We start from the raw sequence: 22,285 nt of genomic DNA, 5'->3' as shown, positions 1-22,285 counted from the left end.
AGAGAATATGGGGGGAGGGTCAAAGGGATTGGGAGAGAGAAAGTTAAGCAAACTCTGCACTGAGTGCAGGGCCTGATGTGGGGCTCGATCCCACAACCCTGAGATCAAACCAAGAGTCAGACGCTTAACCAGCTGTGCTACCCAGGTACCCTGCTTTTTGTTATCTTAACAGTGGTGTTTGGATTTCTTTTTTTTTTTTAAGGTTTTATTTATTTATTTGACAGAGAGAGACAGCCAGCGAGAGAGGGAACACAAGCAGGGGGAGTGGGGAGAGGAAGAAGCAGGCTCCTAGCAGAGGAGCCTGATGTGGGGCTCGATCCCAGAAGGCCAGGATCACTCCCTGAGCCGAAGGCAGACGCTTAACGACTGCGCCACCCAGGTGCCCCTGGTGTTTGGAGTTCTTAATTTGACATTTTTTTCATGGATCACATTTTGTGTTATGTAAGAAATCTGTGCCTAAACCAAGGTTACAAGGATGATGTTTCCATGTAGATCTTTTATAATTTTAAGATTAACATTTAGGTCTTATGATTCAGCTTTTGTTAATTTTTGTGTATAATGGATGGGTCACGTTCAGTTTTTTGCATATGGATATCCAAATATACACAGGCTGTTGTCTTTATTCTTTGTTGTAATCAAATGGTCATACTTGTGTGGGTCCGTTTCTGGACTCTTCTGTCCCATCAATCCGCAGGCCTATCCTTTTGCCGATTCCACACTCTATTGTTACTGCAGCTATATAGTAAGCTTTAAAATCAAGTAGGCTCATTCCAAATTCATTCTTTTTCAAAATTGTTTTGACTATGCTTGTTCCTTTCCCTTTCCATATGAATGTTTTTGAAGCCAACTTGTCTACTTGAAAAAAAAAATCCTGCTTGGATTTTGATTGTAATTGCAGTGAACTTGTAGATCATTTTGGAGAGATTCGACCTTCAAACAGTGTTGAGTTTTCCAATCCATCAATGTTGTATGTCTCGCCATTTATTTAGGTCTTCTTTGGCATTTTCCAACAATGTTTTGCAAGGTTTTTTTCCCCCCACATACATATCTTACCCATATTTTCCTAGATTAATTTAGACCAGTATTTTGTTTTTGATGCTACTGTAAATGGCACATTACATTTCAATTTCCAGTTGTTCATTGCCAGTATAGAGAAGTATAGGTTATTTTTACATGTTAACCTTGTATCCTGAGACCTTGCTACATTCACTTGTTTTATTAGCTCTTTTGTATTTTCCTTGAGGTTTTCTACATAGATAATCACGCCATCTGTAGACATAGTTTTATTTCTTACTTTTGATTATGTGCTTTTTAGGTGTTTGTTTTTGTTTTTTTTTAAGATTTTATTTATTTATTCAACAGAGAGAGAGAGACAGCCAGTGAGAGAGGGAACACAAGCAGGGGGAGTGGGAGAGGAAGAAGCAGGCTCCCAGCAGAGGAGCCCGATGTGGGGCTCGATCCCATAACACCAGGATCACGCCCTGAGCTGAAGGCAGACGCTTTACCGCTGTGCCACCCAGGCACCCCAGGTGTTTGTTTTTGTTTTTGTTTTCTTTTGTTTTTTTTTAAGCCTTTTGCAGTGGCTAGTTCCTCCAGAAAACATGTTGAATAAGCATGGTAACAGCGAACCTGCTTGCTGTGTTCCTTGTCACTGAAGACAGGCATTTAATCTCTTGCCATTAAATATGCAAGCTATGGTTTTGTAGTTTCCTCAGGTTGAGGAAGTTCCCCTATAATCCTACTTTGCTTAGAGTTTTATCAGGAATGGATGTCGAACTTTGCCAAGTGCTTTTCTGCATTTATTGAGGTTTGAGGCGTCTATGAGACACCTAGGTATCTTTTTAAGTTGCAGGTTTTGATCGTTAGTGTGGGATAGGGCCTGGGATTATACATTTTTGATAAGCTCTGAGATGATATTGATGTTGTTGGTTGGGTGACCACACTTTCCATAACATGGGCGTAGGGCATACCTATGTGGCTTGAAGGGTAGATACTAAAGGGTATAAGGAAGTGAGATGTGCAAGCAGAAATGTAGAGAATCAATTTTTGTCCTGAAGGGCAGTGAAGGAGAGGATCAAGGATGATAGAGGGACCAAGAGTTTTAAAATCTCCAGGATTAGGTTTGTCAAACGTGAAATTAGTCTCGGTTTTATAGCAGAAGTTACAGTCCTTATTTTGCACCTATTTGTGGTATTCGAAACCTCCCATCTTATTATAAAACCAAACATCCCTCACTGCCCAAGTCTGTTCGGTTTCCAGGTTTGGATTGTGACAGTTCAGATCAGAGAGAACGCCACGTGATCTGAATGTATTTGGTTCTAGAGTTTTGAGTAGTGAGTAGTAGTAAGAGGCAAATAATGAGGGATATCTGTCCTAACACCAATATATATATATATATATATATATCCTGTTTGGTTTCTGAGTTTGCATGACTAGAGTTCCGATAGTGGAACACGTATTTATACATTTTTTTCCTTACTAGCTGCATAGTCCTTTAGGGTTAGGCTCATGTATTTATTTGTCTTAGCATTCTCATCCCGTTGTGTATCTCTTGGTACTTAGTAGGTGCTCATTAAATATTCATTAAATTGTTGAAATGATCTGAAGGGAGGAAAACAAATATAGACTACTTAATCAAGGGGTTTACTTGCAGAGGGAAGGAGAGCAATAGTTTGACAGGTGACGAAGATCCAGGGGTGAAGGAAGATTTTTGTTTTGTGTTCTTCTCTTTTCATTATTTTGAAGCCATATAGATTTGTGGTTAATTTTAGGCTGAGAAGAAAGACCCAATAAGGAGGAAGTGATTGAAGATAGAGAAAACAAATCATTAATAGAGCAACTTTCTGTAGCAGATAAAGAACACGAGTAGCTGGCTTAATCACGAGCGGGGGTAAACACATTACTTTAATCCATTTTTCGTTCGGTTGTGTAGAATCTTCATCACAAAACCATTCAGCCGTAGCCACCACCATATTCCACCCCAATCTAGGATGTCACTGCGTTTTACCTGAGTAAACTGTTAATTCATCTCCTTCTCTATGATTGTGTTTATTCAGAATCTTTTTTGTATGTGGCTGGTGGAACTCTCTCCCAGAATCTTTTCCAGAAACAGCCCTCCTCCTGGAGAACCCGTTATGAGACTCCTCCTTTCTGATCTCTGATTTCAGCCTGGCATCTCAACGCCTTGAGCTGAATGAGGATGTTGGGTTCTTACTGTTTTCTTCAGCCTGAGATTTCTTTATGGGTTCCATTATCAAAGGTTAATGTGTGACTCTTGATTCTCTTGCTCTGTTGTCATTTGACACATTGAAATTTGTTCCTGTAATTCAAATGATAATAATACCTTCTATTTTCTAATCAGGGGGCAAGGATTTCTGCCAAGGAGACTTTTTCTAAAAAATGATTTCAAAGGAACGCCGTCAAGTGTGTAGCTCTGTATGCATGCGTGTGCATACTTGCAAGTGTGGGTTTTATGTCATGGACATAATTTCTATGTGATAGGACTTTATTCTCATGTGTGGGCTAATTGATAGCTTACAGGGTATTTGTGTTTTCCAGTCTGCTGTTTTTGCTCTGAGCAAAAATTCACTCAGCTGATGAGAATATTTTGACAACTCTGCCTGTGTGTCCAGGAGCTGCAATTTGGTGTGAATTTTCTGGCTGTGATGACCCAATTTGAAGGTGTAAAATAGAATACTCTAGATGTCTATGGAAATAATGTAGCAAATCTAATTCTCCTGCAAGGAGTAACAAACATTAAGACTTTATACAGCTCTTAATATATAAAATCGTAGGATGGAAACATCAGGATTATAGTCTCCTTAACTCATTTGCAAGTATTACAAATGTTGTTTACTGAAACTGAGTTCTTGCAAAAGTTACAAAGAATTATGGCTTCTAGCTTGAAAAAAAACCAGTAAAACAGTTCAATTTAATTCTTAGGAATGTTTCAGTCAACATGTTATGATTTATTTGTACCTTTAACCATACCCATACTTTTTCAAAATTTGTTTCTCAATGCCCTGAAATAGGAGTTATGTCCAAATAATTATTTCTCAACAATGTGTTTTGTTTTTCTTTGGGGTTCAGTAATTTAATACCGCCTTTAGGTAATTCAGGGTGATTCCTATCTCCTCATTCATTTCTTGGCTGTTTCCCTTTTAACATTCTGGTCACATAAAGGAATGCACACTGAATTTTATGGATGACCAAAGGAAACCCATCACTCTCTATATTTTTTAAAACGGCCTTAACATTTGCATAGGTGTTTTGTGAAGTTTCATATTTAAAATCCTGAAACTTAACCTACAGAAGTGCTGAGCTGTCATTATGTATTAAGCAGTAAAATATATCGTTCTGTGCTAACGGACAGGGAAAGGGAAGCAATCTGCATTCCCTGGAAGTGTGGTGTTTTAGCAGCTTTCCTCCGCACGCTGAGGCTGGCTTGACAAAATTGATTATATTGATCATTTATGGGTCGATTGCCAAGAGATTGAATGGTTAATTTGATTTGGTCTTCTTAATGGCCAAAAGGACCAGATGGCTCGATTGGAATGATGACTGGAACAACAAATTCAACTGTGAAAACACTTGAATCAATGGTGATGTGTTAACACCATCTCACATCTCAAAGAGATGGCGAATGTAGAAACTTCAAAGCCTGAATTTCAGATGAAACGGAAGCCCTCGCTCAGCTCAGGATGAGGACTGCAGTAGACAACTTTAATTGGGGTATTTTCAATTTTTCCACAATGCACGTCCCATGCTAAAGAGTAGGATAGTAAAGCAGCCCGAAAGAAAACCAACCAATTACCAGTGCTATCGAGATGCCTTGAGAGCATGCCTGACTAAAATGGCAGACCATGGTAGGAGAATCTATAATGACTTTATAGCACAAACATCGTGACTCGTAAGCTCATCACACGAGCAATTTGAGAAAGGAGTCTTGGCAGATTGATACCTGTGTTCCTTGCTCCCTCGTATTCTGAAGGGAGACTTTTACCAAGTATTAGGACACTGTGTGAAAATGAAGAGCATTAACTGCTAACAAAGGAAATGGCGGTGTTACAAAGCAAAGATCTGTTACATTAAGGCTGAAGTAGCCCATCTAGTCCTATGACTTTTGGCTCCATTTCTGACTGCAGTGGCAATGACTACACATACTAAGTGGAAATGGAGGTTGGAAGCAATTGTCAGGGTGACTCTTACAGTATCTCCTTAACAAGGAAAATGTTGGGGACAGATGAAATCCTCCAACTTCAGTAGAACAACATTTCCTTACAATTTGCTTTTCTTTTCAACTTCCCCTTAGTTGTTGTTGATTTTTGTAATGGTGACTATTTGAGTGTTTCATTTCTTTCACGAGGTTCTTCCTTGCTTCTTGTGCATATCGGAGATGTTCCCATTCTGGGGCGCTTGGCGGGCTCAGATGGAAGAGCATGCAGCTCTTGATCTCGGCGTCGTGAGTTTGAGGCCCGTGTTGGGCATAGAGATTATTTAAAATATATATAATTTAAAAAGAAGTTACCATCTTGAGGACACAGTACAGAAGTAGTTTACCAGTTGAAACAGGTTGCAACACAGCCCCTTTTTTTTTTAAGTAAACTCTACACACAATGTGGGGTTTGAGCTCAGGACCCCAAGATCAAGAACCGCATGCTCTGCTGCCTGATCCAGCCGAGTGCCCCTAAACCGGGCTCTTTCTCTCAGATGTCTGTGGTGGTGTCCTTTTATCTGGGAGTCTGGGTCCTCAAAATACAAAGTAAAGGTACAGACAGAGACAACGCTGCTTCTGGAGTCTTTTACCAAGACTCTAAGGGATGGCCTCTGGGATTTCTGTTTTTGAAATGTGAGGCCTAGATGAGAGTAATGTGAATTTGAAGCAGGGTTGATCAGAGATCCTTTGTCTCAGACCATGAAGTTATCCATTCATTCAAGAAATATTTACTCAGTACCTATTACATGCTGGACGATTTGCTAGGTCCCGTGTATACAGTAGGTAACGATAGAGGCACGGTCTCCGAAATACATTTGTAATTAAAACATTTTATATGTGCTGTGACAGAAAAGGTCAGTGTGATATGAATGAGAAATGCAGGCTGGTGGCACCTTCAGATTGTCCATCAGGGAAAGTCTCTGAAAGACGGATATTGAAGCTGACACCTGAAGGATGAGGAGGTGTGGACCAGATAAAGAGAAGCAGAGGGGGAAATGCACTGCAGTGTATGCAAAGGCGTGGAAGAGCTAGGCTCAATGGGGGGAGGGCAGAGAGAAGAGGAGAGACTAGCTCCAGGTAGACCTGGAAAGGGTAGGGCAGAGGTCGGGTGGTGCAGGGCGTATTAGTTCGCTAGGACTGCTGTAGCCGAGTACCAGAAAGTGGAATGGCTTTCCACAACTGAGAGTCACTGTCTCAAAGTTCCGGAGGCTAAAAGTCCAAAATTAAGTTGTTGGTGGAGTTGGATCCTTCCGAGGGCTTTGAGGGAAGGAACTTTGCCAGGCCTCTCGTTGGCTTCCACCTCAGCATCTTCTCCCTCTTTCTCTTCACACTGTGTTCTTTGTGTCTCTTTGTTTAAATTTCCCCTTTTTATGAGCACATGTAAGTTCATGCTCACCCTGAAGACCTTACTTTAACTTAATTACCTGTATGAAGACCTTATGTCCAAATCAGGTGACATTCTGAGGTATTGGGGGTTAGGCCTTCAACATAGGGATTTGGGAGGGACTTAACCCATCAAACAGCCTTGGAGGACATGTTACTCTGTTAGCTTCTTCTTGAAATGCTTAGGGCTGCCATTGAAGGATTTTAATTTTTAAAGAGGTCCTTCTGCTATGTGAAGGATCTATGGTAAGGGGCTGTATTAGATTCCTCTTGCTGCCGTAACAAATTAACACAAACCTAGAGGTCTGAAAAAAAAACACACAGATTTACTAATATTAGAGTCCTGGAAGTCAGAAGTCCAAAATCTGTTTGTTTATTGGGCTTAAAACCAAGGCTCCTTGGGGGAGCTTTAGAAGAGAATTCATTTCCTTGACTTTTCCAGCTTCCGAGCGCTATCTACGTTCTTCACCTTGTGGCTCCTTCTGCCATTTTCCAAGTGAGCAACATAGCATCCTCTCTTCTCTCTGACATCCACTCCATTCATTACCTTTTCTGTCTCTGACTCTACCTCCGTTTTTCTGAAAAGGACCCTTGAGGTTACATTGGAACAAACCGTGTTGTCCAGGATGATCACATCTCGACAGGCTTCATCCCATCTGTAGGGTCCCTGTTACCATGGAAGGTGACGTATGTACAGATCCCAGGGATGCGGACGTGGACTCCTTCACGTGTGTGTAGCATTAGGTGGAGGGGGCATTACTCAATCTCTGCTACAAGGTCAGAGAATGAAAGCCAAAAGCCAGTTACAAAGCTCCAGTAGGAATCTAGACAGGGGGTAATGGTAACTTGGACTTGGTAGCAAGCATCCAAGAGATGCGGTGGTATTCAAATGGGAGAATGACTTGGGACCCCAAATGGGCAGGACTTGCTATTGACTTGGAGGGGACAGGGGAGTGAGAGATGGGGTCTGTCGTTCAGTTTCTATCCAATGTGCCTCCTGGCTATTCTGAATGTCTTCTTTCTATCCTGGACTAGAAAATTACAACTTGCATTTTGAAAAGGCTCCTGTATGTTTCTAAAAGTAGCCCTTTCTGCATTCAAAAAGCAGCTTTGTTTCTATGTTTATTTTGGCATAGGTAGACTTTTTATTTTTAACTCTTTGGAAGAGTTGTATAAAACAGTTTGCTCAGATTTTGAAACTTTATGAATAAATCATTTGACATGGCCTACTAAATTTGCTATTTATCCCATTAAGTTTGAAAATGGAAGCGAACAAGAAGCTAAAGAATGGGAATATAAAGTCAATTAGCAAATGAAAATTGGTTGACTGTTCAAACCGCATCAAGAGTGGGTGGCAGTTGAAATTCTGAAAAGACAAAAGAGTTTTCCTGAGCAGATGACTGAAACTTTGCACATGTTTTGAATGGCATTACAGGAAAGGAGGATGGATCCTAGCTGAAGGTTTCCAGAAAGTTCTAAGGGAGAAGACTGACCAAGATAGATCTGTTGAGAATTTTCCTTGACTAATTCCTATAGACACGAGCTCTGAGGAATATGTAGGGATGAGAAAAGAGAAATCAGGAAACTCTATGGACAATCTTTGTCTAGACAAATAACATATTGTAGGTACACTCTGAGGCAGTTTTAACAAATTAAAATAATAACTATTTTATGATGTTGGACATAGCTTTAGAACACATAACTGAATCCCATTCATTTAAAAATCCCTTTAGAGAGGAAAAAAAAAAAAAAAGATCGGCTTAAATGATGACTCTGCCCAGCAGCACTATCTGAAGAAACGCTGTGTCAGAAGTTGATGAATTGTTGATTTCTTTCTTTTTTGCAAGTTACCAGCTGAATTTGGAATTAAACACAGCCATTGCATGAGGCGCTTTCCCTTTTGAACTATTTCTGGCGCATTCTATAGTTTCATGTCTTTTCTTATTCACTTTAGTTTATCCCAAATGTGCTAGGTCTTGTTTTGTTTAAGGAGAACTAACGTATCACACAAGTCTGTGGACACATTGACTTGTCCTCATCGAGCTGTCTAGATCATTGTAAACTCTGTGCCGTAGCACTTTCCCTCATGTGTTCTGCCTGTGCCAGAGGCAGCTGACCCCAGACTTGGAACCTCCTCCATTCACCATTTGAAATCGCCGTCCGAGCCTCCTTTCTAACTGATAAACACCGCTTATGGTATTTAGTGTTTTATTTCCTGATTTGGGGGGATATTTTGCTCTGTAATGGCAGCCTTACTAATTGGCTCATTCAAACCCATCTGTACAGCCTTGTCAGTTGCATGCTTTAGTAGAAGCCGCCTGATATAGAAGCCTACCACTTAGAAACCGGACTTCTAAGCCTACTCAGTATCTGAAATCAGGCCACAAAAGAGAGGAAGTTCATCCACAGATAGCATTTCTGGTTTTCCTAGGGATTTAGAAGGGAAGCAGGAAGAATGAATAAACGAATGAGACAGGTTAAGCGTCTGCCTTCGGCTCAGGGCGTGATCCCGGCGTTATGGGATCGAGCCCCACGTCAGGCTCCTCTGCTATGAGCCTGCTTCTTCCTCTCCCACTCCCCCTGCTTGTGTTCCCTCTCTCGCTGGCTGTCTCTATCTCTGTTGAATAAATAATAAAATCTTAAAAAAAAGAAAAAAGAAAAAAAAACGAATGAGACAAGATCTATGATTACTGTGACAATGTTTCTACCTGTAAAAATAGGAGGCTGTATTCGATCTCTAAGGTTCCCTTCCAGCTCCTGTGAAAGATGTTCGGAGAAAAATATCTCACTCTCTCATACACAGACCCCCCCCCCCGCCACTGTAATACTGTTCCCTAGCTCTTTCAGCAAAAAGTTGGAAACATATTTTTTAAAGATTTTATTGTTTATCTATTAGAGAGATCGGGGGAGGAGCAGAGGGAGAAGGACAAGCAGACTCTGCACAGAGCCTGATGCAGGGCTTGAGATCATGACGGGAGCCCAAATCGAGAGTCAGACCCTTAACTGACGGAGCCACCCAGGCGCCCCAAGGTTGGAAACATTTTATAGCTGACCGTGAAACCACGCCACTGTGGGTAAGTGAATGTCACAACATTTCTGAAGTGCATGTCAACTCACCAGTTATTATCTCATGAGCTTATGAGTGAGTGTGCTATGGTAATCCTCCTTCACAAGGGGGAGACCAGAGAGGAAGGGTAAGCCCACTGAGAGCCAAAATAGCTCAGTCCGTTCGAAGTATGGTAGGTGACATGCTGAGGTATAAGGAAAGGCCACATGGTAGTGGAAAGAGCATGGATTTTAGAGGCCTATATATTTGGGTTCTTACCAGGGTGATTTTATGTAACTTATGCGATTTCTAATAGCCCCGGTTTTCTCATATGTGAAATAGGAATAATGATTTGATTCCCTAGCAAAGTAGGTGTGAAGCAACTCTTTGTCGCTGTAGGAGAAACAAAGGTTGGGTCCCAGAGAGGGAGACGGCTGCCTATACATTTTTCAATAGTTCTGTCCATCGTGGTGCCTAGAATCATCTTGTATACCCTTGTAGCCACCAGTCCCTTGACTGATTCTTGACAGCCTAGAGCCGTCAGTGTGAGGAACATAAGGTGTATGCATCTCTTAACCTTCTGATAAATGCCCTCCTGTGTTTTTTTTAGACAAGCAACATAATAAATCTCCCCTCTCCCCCCTCAACTCACCGTGGCTGGCCTACACGGTAAAATGGAAAATACAGTTAAGCGTGTAAACATTTGACTATAACATGGATAATTTCTGTGATGGTTAATTTCATGTGACAACTTAAATGAGCTAAGGGATGCCCAGATAGCTGTTAAAACATTATTTGAGGTGTCAGTGAGGGTGTTTCTGAAGGAGATTAGCATTTGAATCGGTAGGCTGAGTAAAGAGATCCACCAGCTGTTGGTGGCTGAAATAGAACAAAAGAGTGAATTCTCACTCTGTTTTTGAGCAGACTTCCATTCTTCCTGCCCTGACACATCAGGGCTTCCGCTTCTTGGGCCCTTGGACTTGGACTGAGTTAGACCAGCAGCTTCCTCATTCTCCAGCTGGCAGACTGTGGGACTTCTTGGCCTCCCTAACCACGTGAGCCAATTCCTCTAATAGATTTCCTTTTATGTACGTTTCTCGATAGATCATCTTGGTTTTGCTTCTCTGGTGACTGCTCATACAATATCAACATTAATATTAGTAATAATAATTATTATAATGGCAGCAATTATGAGCTTTTGCAGTTTTCCAGGCTGTGTGCTCGGTACTTGACCTGCACAATCCCTTAATCATCACAACAGTCTGATGAGACAGTTCCCGCTCTTTCTTTTACATTAAGTCAAACCCATTAAGGCTCAGAGAGGCTAAGTAGCTTGCCAAAAGCCAGGCTCCTAGTAAATGGAGGAATGGGGATTTCAGCCCAAATGCGTTTGACTCTGTGGCCCGAGTCTCACCCACTAAGCTGTTTGCCGTGATCCCCAATTGCTGCGAGACTCAAATCAGACTGTAATTGAAGTGGTGTTTTAAAAACCTAGAAGTACTATCAAAATGGAAGGGCTTATTATTACACAAAGGATTAACTGAGGTTATCATTGTTTATCCAGATGCTCGCCAGCATGTAGACAAAGCCGAGGGCTATACCGGACCTTTTCCAAAGTGGCAAAAGCTTAAATGTGATATGAGCTAACTGATGACTTGTCTTGACTCTCAAAGCAACAGACAAAGCTCCTAAGTACAGCTTTCGAGCCAGCACACCTCTCTCGGTTAAGTAACTGCACCTGTTTTTACAATTCGAAGAGATGACATCACTTTAGAACGTTGGCCATTACTCTCCAGCATTCATTTCTTTCAACAAATATTTATGGAGCCCCTTTACTCTGCCCTGCACATTTAGGGAGCACCTCCTCTGTTCAGAATATTCTTTCTCTGGGGAGAGCTTCGCCACTTCTATTTGGAAGAACTAGCAGGAAGACTGAGAGAAACATTGTTTCATCCAGTGAGACTAGTTCCTGACCTGAAGTTCAGAGGTTTAGAGTACGGGCTTTCGTATTGTACATAGCAGAATCACCCAAGGAGCCTGCCTGGGTCTTACCACTAAGATTCTGATGTCCTTGGTTTGGCACGGTGGTTGTAGCAGCTCTCCCGGTGATTCCCATTGTCCAACCCGGCTTGCATAGCCGCTGGCCTATAGTATCTTATTCCATCCAAGCCTCCAGCTAATGAAGGAATGCAATGAAAAGGGAAGACTATGAGAAATTTGGCTTTACGTCCAAACTGCCTGCTCCCTTTTCTCTCTGCCCCTGTGTAGCTTCCAGTCACCCTCATCCTTTTTAAATATTGGAGTGTGGGCTTCTAAGATAGATACCCACCCTCTAGGGAGTGAAGACTTGGGCAGTCAAGTAGTCAAAATCTCAAATGGTTATACAAGTCTAGCTGGTAATGCAAATGAGTGAAGCGAGCCAGAAAGAGAGACTATGGTGAACTGGAGACTGCAGAGCCCATATAATGTAAGGGTGGAGGTGGGCCAACTAGGACTGCGATCCAGCCAATTATTTTCTTAGGGTAGAGTGAGGACTTTGAGAAAAGTGTCCTACTGGGACGGGGAGCATCACCTGAAAACTTGTTCAAAATGCAAATTTTCAAGCCGTGCCCCCAGAACCAGTAACTGACTTTACCAAGGCCCGCAGGGGATTCTAATGCCATATAAAGTTTTCAAACCACTGCTCTAGGGCAATGCAAGCTCAAGGAAAAAGCAGGAATCTAGCTTTCTTTTATCGAGGAACTTTTAAGTTGTGCTGTGTGTGTTTGTGAAGAACTCTTGGGCTGAGTGGATCAGCAGCTGAATCAGTGTGTGTGTGTGTGTGTGTGCACGCATGCGAGTGTGTGCTAATGCACCCTAAGGTCCAAGGAAAACACATCCTTGGGTTAATCATGCAATTGTCTATCCTACAAAGTTAACGTAGTTTTGAAATGTCCTTCATCTCATAGTATATGGAGGGGTAGGCTGGGCAATGTCACTGAGTAACCAATTAAACCATAAGATTTGGAATACTGAAGTGGATCATCTAGATATAAGAACCCCAGCCTAGGTATACTATTAGTTTTAGGGATAAAACAAATAAGTAACGAGCAAGGGCTGCAGATTAAATCAGTGTCACAAGTTTAAATCGTGTCACTCCCAAATTTCTAGACAAGGTCCCCTCCTGCCCAATAATAATAAATTAAGTAGATCTCCAGTGAAGTCCTCTTGATTTCTCTTTTTTTCCAACCTATTCCACACCTTTGGGCTAGGGGAAGCATGCAATGCCCGGGTAGCGGTATTTACAACTCTTAGTAGAGTCGTGACCTTAGCACTCTTTCTACATTTAAGGAATTGCACGTGTGATTGTGTGTATGTGAGGTTTACTTGGATTGTGCTCACGAAATGGTGGTTTTTGAAAACTATTGTATAGCACAGAAATATTAGAGTTTAAAATATATCGTAGGACGAAACACCATCCCAGTTTTCCCAGGACTGAGGAAGTTCATTAAAAGAGGAACTTACAGTTTCAAAACCAGGACAGTCTAAGAAAACCAGGACAAGTTGGTCTAGTTTTTAATGCCGATATTTCTCTGACATCACTTTGCTTTGGATGTGGAATAGAATAAAGGTAGGAGGGAGAGAGAAAAGTCACATTCTATTGTTAAAAGCAATTTTGTAACGGGCTCAAATCCAAAGGCAAATGCTGTTGTAAGGCAAATTGTTGCCAGAAATAAGAAAATACTTCCAAATCGAGGTGCCACTCTAAAGTGCCTCATGTGAAGTAAGAGTGTTCTGGATATCAGTCCAACGCAGCGTGAACCCCAAGAGAGAGTGTAGATGCAAAGGGCTAAAGCTATGGAAACAGCTGGTCTGAAGGGCAAATGGAGGTCAACGAATTACCAGGTAATCAGGTTGGGCTGATTCCGAACAGGGTAGGAAGATAGATAGAGTACGAGATAGGTCAGGGTGAGTGGTAGCAGTGAGTTGGTAAGCCACGGGGTGTTGATAGCCTTTTTGTGTGTGGCAGTACCTATCTCTATCTAGCGCAAGAGGAGGCCTTACAGATTAAAGGCATGGGGATGAGGAACTTGCTAGAATTGTCTATACTTGATGAAATTTGGATGAAATGACCCCATATTTTCATTTGATTTTTAGAATCTTTTGAAAATTCGGATTGTTAAAAAGTAGATGCTTCACATGCTTCTATTACTGTTTGGCCCCATCTTCATTTCTCAACTGGGGATAATAAGCCAGACTCCATGAGGGTCACACGAGGATTAAAGCAAATATAGCATCATGAGTCATTTAGTCCAGTTCTTAGCACGTAAACATTTTTCAGTGATAGCTCTTATTATTTTGAAAATTCTTAAAATATATTTTTCTTAATCTAGTCTTTCTTGACAAAAAATTGTTTTCTGGGGGTTTTTTTTGGTAACTTTCAAATTGTGGAGCTAACTTTTAAAACTGGTTACGTGTCTCATAGCAAGCATATTGCCAAATTACTGATGCTTGGCACAAATATTTCTCTTCTCCTTATAATTGTTTTTTGACATGACTTTAATCGCAATAACTTTTTCTCTTGTCCATAATTTAAATTTTCAGCAAACAAAATTTGCATTGTATTTCTAATTGCTTTGTGTGACATTCTCCCTCATATTTGGATTTATTACAGCAAATCTCATGGAGTCATTTGGGATACAACACTAAATCATATTAATGAAATAAACCCAACTCATTGAAGTTAAATCAGATGCTATATAACCATAAATAATGACATGTAACAACCCCTAGGTTTTATTATTTGCAATTTATAGGAACTCTCATTTGGAATTTATTTTACTAATTTAAAAGAATATAATGTTTCACAGCAAAGTAGAATGTACTCGAAGGTGATGAAATAGACTAGCTGTTAAGTGCATGGGTTTTTGTAGACAAGCAGATTGTTTTAAATCTTGGTTCCAGTTATGGAATCCTTTGGCAAGTTACAGATTGTAATTTATCTCAACCTCAGTTTCCTCATCTCTACAATAGGGAAAATCATGTCTACCTTATAGAGGATTGTCAATGAGGCTTAAATGCAATGAAATGAGTCCTATAATTTAGCACAGTAAAATATGGCTTAATAAATATAAGTTCCTTCAACCGCCACTACTATTACTGTCAGTCACATAAACATCATAAAACAATCTTTTAACATCTTTTTGGTTTTTTGTTTTTCTTTATAGAAGTATAGCTTGACACAATGTTATCTTAGCTTCAGGTATACAGCATAGAGATTGAACAACTCTACGTTACGCTATGCTCACCACGAGCGGAGCTCCCATCCGTCACCATACAAGGCTGTTACCAGATCATTGACTCTATTCCCTATGCTGTGCCCTTCATCCTTGTGACTTACATATTCCATAACTGGAAGCCTGTACCCCTCCTTCCCCCAAACCCCTCCCCTCTGGCAACCACTGGTTTGTTCTCTGTGTTTATGGTAAGATCCTCTTTTTTGACGAAAGATCCATTCTTTCTCTTCAAATCTGTTATTTTGTCTGATTATTTAACTCGTACATTTTTCAGTATTAATCTTCATGCCTTATCTACTCTAGTATATTAGTTGGTCATTTGGGCAGGGTAATATATTTTTTTAAGATTTTATTTATTTATTTGAAAGAGAGAGCATGAACATGGGGCGGTACAGAGAGAGAGGGAGAAGCAGGTTCCCCACTGAGCAGGGAGCCTGACTCAGGGCTCGATCCCAGGACCCTGGGATCACGACCTGAGCCAAAGGGAGACGTTCAACCAACTGAGCCACCCAGGCATCCTGGCAGGAGTAATATTAGAAATATTTAACATATAACTTGCCAGGCAGAATGGGCACTGGCCTTAACAATCAGTTATTGCCTTATCAGTACATACTGGCTGTGAACCTACTTTTGGCATATGGCTGAAGGTTTGGCAAAAATTCATAGGCGTTTGAGAGGAGGCCAAAGCTGACAGTATGGGCAGGCCAATGAATATTCGACTATATGCACGTCCACAAAGGTAAAAGTCTCATGGCTATTTTGGTGTACTATTCTTTTTTTTTAAGGTTCTTTTTTTAAGTTTTTTTTTTCCCTACACCCAACGTGGGGCTTAAACTCATGGCCCAAAGGTCGAGAGTCGCGTGATCTTCCAACTGAGCCAGCCAGGCCGCCCCTTGGTATATTATTCTTTACTAAAATCCTTGGCTATGATATACGGTTTCTGTTCCAGTTTTCTATCCATTACACTCTCTAGTGGTGAGTATAGTGTTTGGTGTGGCATTACTGTGTCACATAGTAGGAAAGTGATGTGATGATATTTTAGCTTTCTTCACGAATTTAGATAATAATTGTAGAGGCAGTAGATTGGCTCAAGATTGAAAGGGGACATGTGTGTCTCTATACATCGTAACGCAATTAATTTCCCTTCTAAAACATTCTGGGCCGGGCTTGTAGGTGCAGATTAAGTGTATTAAGGTTGAAACCTAGTTTGACAACCCATGGTAACTTTGGATATTTAGGGCTATTGGTGTTGGTTCGTAACCCTCCTGGGAGCTTCCCAGGTGTCATCTGAAATCAGCACCCCTCTACACAGAACGTGGGGAGAGACCAAAGAAAGAGGCAGGCCATCTGGGGTGGTGGGTGGCAGTTTCAATAATAGCAGTGGAACTAACGGATGAGGCTTCAGTGGCAGCAAAACAACTGGATACCTATACCCACCCTCCAGATGTTAAGAGTTTATAAAGAGGCTCGAACTGGGCTCAGTCCTCTACACCACAAAGGTGTTCTCCATACCATATCACCATCTCGAGGCTATGACCATGGAGCAGCCTCTGGGGGTGGGAAAGGTAAGCAGAACCCACATTTCAAGGGGAAGAGTTGAGGAACCTCCGAGGGGCCTCCAGAGCTTGGGTCAGCTGGTCACATCATTTTGATGACTTTGTCCAACAGATGGGTGGATTCTCCAACACAAATCAATTTTAACTAGAAAATCATCTACAATATACAGCACATTTGCCTAGATCTGTCAAGGGCCACCACACAAAGAAGGGCGTTTTGAAGATTTTATTTATTTATTTGAGAGAGAGAGAGAAAGAGAGCAAAGAAGCGCAGGGGGAAGGGCCGAGGGAGAAGCAGGCTCTAGGGAGCCTGACATGGGGCTCGATCCTAGGACCCTGGGATCATGACCCCAACCAAAAGCAGACGCTCAACTGACTGAGCTCCTCAGGCGCCCCAGGAAGGACCTTTTGGAAGAGAAACATGTATAAGGGAAGGAGCAGAAGGGAGTGAGAGAGAGAGAGAAAGACCAACAAAATGGCACCATTTAAATCCCTATGTATCTTGCACAGCTGAAAACTACATATATCCCTGGACTTTAAGTTATAGAAGCTTATAAATGACAGTTTTTTAGGTTTTTGCTTAGCTCTGTTGAGTGGGGTTTCTGTCACCCATGACCTACTGAGTCCTGGATGATACTCTTGTTGGACGTGTCTGAAACGTCTGCGACTCTAGAAACCAGAGTGAAAATAATTGTTCTTGAGTACGTTTTCCAATATCTTACTTTTAGTAAGTGAGGGAAGTTTGGAATACTTTTAGAAAGAAGTAGAACCACAGGGAAAGAGAGTTCATTAATGTTAAATGTAAAAGGAAATATGCCCCAAAACATAGTTGAGCAGTTAGCCTTAGAGCGGTATTGAACCAACCTTGTTTATTTATATTCCTGTCCCAGAAACAACCACTGGGGCTAGAGACATAAAATGTTCTGGATGGGGATGACTAGACCTGCACTGAGTATGGTCGAAGTGGCTTCCCATTGGGAAAAGAAAAAAATACAAAAGGTTTGAAAATCAATGCCGTAGAACATAGGTCAGCAAAGTTTTTTTGTGTAAAAGGCTAAATAGAAAATATTTCAGGTTTTGTGGGCCTTCTAGTCTCTGTTCCAACTTCTCAACTCTCCCTTTGTAGTGTAAAAACAGCCATAGACACTATGGAAATGAGTGGGTTTAGTTTTCTTGCACTAACACTTTATTTACAGAAATAGGCAACGGACTGGATTTTGCCAACCACTGTCTTAGAAGGTTACAGTACCCTTTTTTTTTCTTTTAAGATTTTGTTTATTTAGTTGAGAAAGAGAGAGCATGAGCAGGGGGAGGGGCAGAGGGAAAGGGAGAAGCAGGCTCCCCACTGAGCAGGGAGCCTGATCCCAGGACCCCGGATCATGAGCCCGAGGCAGACGCTTAACTGACTGAGCCACCCAGGCACCCCACAGCGGTAACCTTCTGATGAACAAACCTAAGAAAATTTTCTTGGTGCTCATACTCCTTGAGCAGAAACTGAGAAACCGCCCGAAGTCAGAGAAAAAGACAGTATGAAAACACTCCTTCTCATGGGGCGCCTGGGTGGCTCAGTCATTAAGCATCTGCCTTCGGCTCAGGGTGTGATCCCAGCATTCTGGGATCGAGCCCCACATCAGGCTCTTCCACTGGGAGCCTGCTTCTTCCTCTCCCACTCCCCCTGCTTGTGTCCTCTCTCTCTGGCTGTCTCTCTCTCTGTCAAATAAATAAATAAAATCTTAAAAAAAAAAAAAAAGGAAACACTCCTTCTCAGTCTTCAGTATATGTCCATCAACCAAGAAGATTTAGAGAGCTCGGTCCCCTAACATTTGGGGATTTCATGAGGTGGCATAAAGTTAACATTTAAAATTTTTAATAGTTAGACTAACACTTAAAATCCATGTTTTAACAGATATCACTGCCTATTATAGGGCTAAGTAAAACAAAGTAGGTTGATTCAAAGAAAACAAAATGACTCATAAATGATAGAAATTGGAAACCACTAAAGAACATACCCTAGTGTTTATAGGACGGTGCCTATAGATCTTTTAGGTATGCTTTTTCAAATTCTACTCCTCTCTCATTCATTCCTTCATGCCTCACCCTCTCCCCAACCAAAAGGTTTCTTTTTGTTGATACAGTGTAGTATTGTAAATGTTTTTCCTCTTATCATTTTGTTCATATTTTCTTTTCTCTAGCTTACTTTGCTATTACAATACGGTATATGTAGCATGTAGCATACAAAATATGTGTGAACCGACTGTTTATGTTTTCAGTATGGCATCTGGTCAACGGTAGGCTACTAGTGGTTACGTATTGGGGAAGTCAACGTTATGCACAGGATTTTTGCTACATGGGCATTAGTGCTCCTAACCCGTGTTGTTCCAGGGTCAACTAATTATTTTAGGCATTTCTATTCATCCAATGACTCTTGATTCTATCCTCTGTTGTAGAGCATTTATTCAATAACTCGGCGGGGAAGATGTCAGAAGGGAGTGTCTCTTATTGATCTCCCATCCTCTAGTCTCTTCATCTAAACAATCCTGTACACTTCTAGATTAATCTTCCTAAAGTACAAATCTAACATGTCATGCTCACGCATACCCCAGGGATCTATATTACCTATTAAATAATCTCTAAATTCATAAATACAACATTCAAGACCTTTGATAGTCTGCTTCCACCTAATTATATGTCCTTATATTCTGCCACTTTCCTTTATATTCCCTGTGCTCCAGTGTACCCAAGTACCCCACAATTTCATGATACTTCGTCCCTGCCAATATGCCCTACCTCTTTTAGCCCGAATCCTATCAGTTTTAAATGATTAAGTAAATGATGCTGGATCCACAAAATGGAAGGCTTTGTGGCTGTTAACATGATGATTGACAAAGGATTGTAAATTTCATTTGTTCATTTATATAACCAATCTTACAGAATATTTATATATTCCAGAAACTCTGTCACTTGCTAAGACAGACACACTTGATGCCATCATGAAGCTTATGGTAGATTGAAACAGTCAGGCATTGAGGAACTCAGAGGGGGTGTGCTGAGTGACCAATAACTGTGGGGTGAAGTAGACATTTAACCTAGTCTAAAGGGAAAAGGAAGCTTCTTGGAGGTAGCCATGTCGAAGTCATGCCTGACACAGGGAAAAACAGTGATTCTTGAACTTATTGGTTTCCGGACCCCTTTACGTTCCCCAAAAGAATTAAGGGCCTCAAAGAGCTTTTGTCTGTGTGAGATATATATATGTATATATCAATACTACTGTATTGAACAATAATATAAAATGAACTCGAAATTAAAATTGAAATTTGAAAATAGAAATTAGAGAAAATAAAAAGTTACTTATTAGAAATAATAAGCTTGTTAAAATACACATTTTATTAAAAATATATTTTCCACACCACGAAAAAAAATTAGTGAGGAGGGTGGCATCATATTACATTTTTACTAATTTCTTTACTATTCAGCTTAATAGAAGAATGCTAGATTTTTATATCTGTCAGTGTAATCTTTTGTGATAGGTTATTTTGGTTGAAGAATATGAAGAGAAGGACATAAAGAGAATCCAGCCTCTTACAGATACATCATTGTAAAATGGAGGAGTGATTTAATAGCCTTGTCAGATAATTGTAGATTTCCTCTTTGACACTACGTCAAAACTCAACAAGTGGTAATATCTCACAGGTTAATTCCAACACAGAATGTGAAACTATCAATGAACTTCTCATAGTCTGTTATGTTAAAATTATTTGGTCTACTTTTCACTTTGAATGTATCCTCATGCATGGTTTTGACCTCATGGATCCCCTGAAAGGGGCTCTGGAATCCACAGGGACCCTATAATTACTCTTCAGTAGCCTAATAGAATGAGAGTTACTTTGGAGTTTCAGAGATGCGAAGGATAGAAGAAATATTTCAGTGGTCAAAAAAGCAAAGGAAAATGCTTAGGTTATGATGTTACTGAATAAACAAGGTGTAATGGCCACAATAGGATATCAACTCTTTAAACGGAAATGATTGACTAAGAATAAAGTCTGTAAGGAAATTCTCCAACATGTTAACAGCAGTTCTTTACAAGTTATCTCCTGCCCTTTTTACATTTAAATTTTATATCTTCAACAATGTGCTGGCTATTACTTTGAAAATTGATGAAAAATAAAATCCCAAGTATCTTTTATAATTCTGCTTATAAATTATGTCCTTAATAACGCCTTTTTCCCTTCTCCCCTGTGGAGAAGTCCTCTGTCCTTATTTAGTACTTTCTTAACCTTTGTTTGCACTTTCCAATTGGAATTTCAATCATTTTGTAGTATATTACAAGGATGTTCATATGAATTGTACCAGTCGTATCCCCTGGAGGGTGGGAACTGGCTTGTTTTCCCGGCAACGTGCATAGTTCCTTATATTGACAAAAGGGCTCTGGGCTCCTGACTGGCTCAGTCGAAAGAGCATGTGATTCTTGATTTTGGGGTTGTGAGTTTAAGCCCCCTGTTGTGTGTAGAGAGTACCTAAATAAATAAATTTTTTTTAAAAAATTAGAAAAAAAACCAGGGCTTAACGAAATTGTTTTGAATTTGAAATCCTAAGTGTTTCGCACATTTTAAATGATATTTAAATGTTGTTACTAAATAACAAACAACTGCCCTAGAAAATTTGGGAAAATTGAGAAAACTATAGGTAAGATAGTGTCATATGTGGTTAACAGCAAAGGCTTTGCAATTCGTATTGATGCAGCTCTCAAGTCCTGGATCTGCTATGTGCTTATTACTATCTCCATGTGGTCGTAGCCAGATCTTCTAAACATTAGGATTCTCAGTTTCCCCATCTATGAAACAGAGGTTATCATCATACCTCCCAGCGTTGTTGTGCGGAAATGATGAAATACTGTACATAAAACTCCTGGTACATAGTAATACTTGATGAATATTAGCTACTTATTATTATGTATAATCATTCATCCAGAAATTCACAAATTCACTGTAATGAATGCATATGCTCTAGTAGGTTTAGCGACACACCGGACACTTAATAATCCTGTTTCTGCTAATCACCTTTGAAAGAGCTCAGCGATGATTGAGTTGGTTTGAGTTGATTCAGCCTTCGGGCTATAATGTCACAAGCAATCTGGAGTGGTGGCAAGACATTCAGATAAGCAAGTGAAGAGTCTAATTACCAGCAATTCTTTCATTCGAAAGCTATCACTCATATTGTGATTTCTGTTACATTCATTAGTGACAGCGCTGAATGACATACTCTGTATTTCACTTGGGGAGCATGTCCTGGGGCTGCCTCAGCAGAATTGAATATCTGGCTGCGTAAGAGCCAAATATACGCATTTGTTCTCTGCCTTTTGTCAGGCTAATGAAATAAAATATGCTCACTATGTAAAAATGATCCCATTGACCCCCTTAAAGGACCAGGGAGTTTCCCGGCTAATCATGGGTTGTTATGACTATAGAACACTGTGTCAGTAGAATGCATTGGGAGCTGGTGGAAGATTCTTACTGAAGGACTAGGTTATTAATGGTCGTCAGTGCCCTGTTCTCATTTTTTGGATGTTCACAACAGCACTGACACTTCCAGAGCTAAGCTAGTTATTCTACGGCAAAAGGAGGAGAACAAGCTTTCACTGTTTCATCTTATGGGGTACTATGTCTGCTTCTGAGCCACAGACTACTTCCCTGGCTACGATACCTTGAATTTTTGTGCTCCCAGGGACTAAATTGGATATGAGAATATCCGAGGACCAGCGTTACCAGCCCTTGATTGTTCGCTCTAGATCTGGTCAGTGCTTCTCATGGTG

The sequence above is a fragment of the Ailuropoda melanoleuca genome, chromosome X (assembly GCF_002007445.2).
Source record: "Ailuropoda melanoleuca isolate Jingjing chromosome X, ASM200744v2, whole genome shotgun sequence".
NCBI classification, from domain to species: Eukaryota; Metazoa; Chordata; class Mammalia; order Carnivora; family Ursidae; genus Ailuropoda; species Ailuropoda melanoleuca.
Note: the sequence above shows the minus strand (reverse complement) of the source record.